Here is a 2,826-nt window from a genome sequence, read left to right on the forward strand (position 1 = left end):
CGTGCAACCCCGCCCCCGCCCATTGCCCCGCCCACGCAGCAAGGTTCAACGCCTGGCTCTTTCGGTTCGTTCTCGGCCTCCAAGCCCCGCCCCGACCACACCAAGTCCCCGCCCACATAAAAAATAAAGCCTCCCACAAAGCCCCGCCCACCTCCGGGCGCCACCGCCTCCCTTCGTGCTCGCGCGACACGGTCGCCACACCCAGGCCCCGCCCTTCGTGTCCCCTCCCACGGCTCCCACCTTCTCCAGGCGCGGCCCCAGGGTCCTGAGCGCCCCCAAGTGGGCACGAGCCTGCGAGTCCTCCCCACCCACCGCTGCAGAGCTGGCACTGTCATGCCCCGCGCACGTGGCCAGTCCTCTTCCACCCACCTCGGCCACTGTCTTCCGGGAACCTCGCCTGGCTGCTGCTGCTGGGATCGTCCTACTCAGAACCCAACCAGATCCAGGTCACCGTCCCCCAAGATGTCTTGCGGGACTTGCGGGCCGACACGCCCCCGCATGCCTCTGCCCCCGCGCCTGAGGGTGTGGAGATTCCTTTTCCTCGCCTGCCTGCACCACGCCCGACCCGACCTGACAGTGTGGCCTGCAGGAAAGGTCAGCCTCGATCAGGTGAAGGCCAGGGGCCTGCGGGACCCCACTGTGTGCAGAGGGGGGCGACCCAGGGGTGCAGCAGTCAAAGGTTCCCCAAACCTTACCCTGGCCACCCAAGTCACACACAGTGTCACCTGGAAGCCAAGTCCCGACCCAGCGAGGACCTGGCCCCTCAGTCCTTGGGCTTCAGCTCCTCCTGCCCTTGATCAAAGGATTCAGTCAAGATACTTAGGGAATCATGCAGAAGTACAGGTGGAATGGCCGGGCGTGGTGGCACACGCCTGTAATCCCAGCACTCAGGAGGCTGAGGCAGGAGGATCATTGCGAGTTCGAGACCAGCCTGGGCTACAAAGTGAGCTCAAGGCCAGCCTGAACTGCATAGTGAGACCCTGTCTAAAAACAAAAACAAAAACAAAAACAAAAACAAAAACAAAAACCAGAAGTGCAGTATAGATGGAAACCAGGCATGGTAACGCTTGCCTATAATCTCAGTATTCAGGAGGCTGAGGCAGGACAATCACTGAGCTCAAGCCCAGCCTGAACTACATAGCAAGAGCCTGACTCAAAAAATAAATAAATAAAGGAAGAAGAGAAAGAGACTCCAGAGCAAGCAAGCTCTCTCCTCAGGCCACCACTGAGGCCCAGCAGCTGAGGCCTTCACGGCCCCCTCCCCAGGATGTGCCCACCAACCAGTAGGCTCGGCCAACTCTGTGTGCTGGACTGCTGCACAAGCCGGCCTCATCCCACACACTGTGCTTCCAGCATCAAATCAATGCACCCCACTTTCCCTGGCATCCCACCTGGGACAGACCAGAGGATATTTGTTGAATGAATAAATGAACATCACCTGGCCTCTCCTTTTTGTGTCAACTGTACCCCTAATACTCCGTAGTACTCCTCATACTCGCTGTCTACCCAGAGAATTTTCTGACATCAGCAAAGTGAAGTTATGTTTTAGACAGGAAGGGGATGGTCAAGGACTCCTGGGCTCCAGGGCTGCGGTCCTCGATCAGACTGCTGGTTACACGGACATGGTCAATCCATGAAAATTGATCTCGCTGTGACTCAGAGATGTGTGCCCTTTTTCTGCGTACAAATATTTAGAATGCAAAATAGAATTAAAATGTATAAACTGGGCGTGGTGCATACACATAACCCGAACCCTCAGGGAAACTGAGGCAGAAGGATTGCAAGTTCAAGGCCAACTGGGGTAATTTAACAATTCAGTGAGACCCTGTCTCAAAATTAAAAAAAAAAAAAATTATTTGAGGTGGTAGTTTATTCAGGCCTCTCTGTAGCCCAGGCTGGCCTCAGATTTGTGGCAATCCCACTGCCTGAGCCTGCTGAATGCTGGGATTACAGGGCACTACCAGAGATGGGTGTTTTTTGTTTGTTTTGTTTTTTTTGTTTGTTTTTTTCTGGTACCGGGAATCGAACTCATGACCTCGTGCTTGCCAGGCCAGAGATGTTTTTAAAGGGCTGGGGATGTAGCTCAGTGAGAAGGCCCTGGGTTCAGTCCTCAGTACTAAAATAAATAAAGATTTGAAATCCTTGAAAAAGTTCTGGTGTAGCCATGCTTCCTACACAAAGAAAATGTTCTTCTCAGAAAGAGATATGAAAAGCACTATTTTTAGGGTGCTAAAGAAGCATTAGAGGGGTTGGGGTATAGCTCAGGGTACACTGTGTGCACAAGGCCCTGGATTCCATCCTGGGCCCAAAAATAAGAAGGTAAATCTAAGGAAGAAGAATTGTGGGAGGCTAGGAGTTCGTTTGTTTGTTTGTTTTGGTTTTTTGAAGCAGGATCTTGATATGCAGTTCAAGCTGGCCTTGAACTCACTATGTAGCCCAGGCTGGACTCAAAGTCGGGATGAATCTGTCTCAGCCTCTTGAGTGCTGGGACTACAGGTGTGTGCCACCACTCCTGGCTTCATTTGTTAATGTAGTGGGTTTTGTTGTTACTGTTGGGGTTTTTTGTTTGTTTGTTTTCTTTTGTTCTTTGTACCCAGAATTGAACCCAGGGCCTTTCACTTGCCAGGCAGGCACTGTGCCACTTGAGCTACATTCCTGGCAATGTAGTGATTTTTAAATTGTTTTCACTCTTCAATAAAATAAAAACTTGTTATACCGTCTTGCCTAAAATTATATATATATTTTTTAATGAAAAACATCTACTAGTGGCCAGTCTGGAAACTCTACAGTAGATATTTATTACTGATTATTATTTCTCCTTTCAGG

Source organism: Chinchilla lanigera, unplaced genomic scaffold (genome assembly GCF_000276665.1).
Source record: "Chinchilla lanigera isolate Chin_1 unplaced genomic scaffold, ChiLan1.0 scaffold00012, whole genome shotgun sequence".
NCBI lineage: Eukaryota > Metazoa > Chordata > Mammalia > Rodentia > Chinchillidae > Chinchilla > Chinchilla lanigera.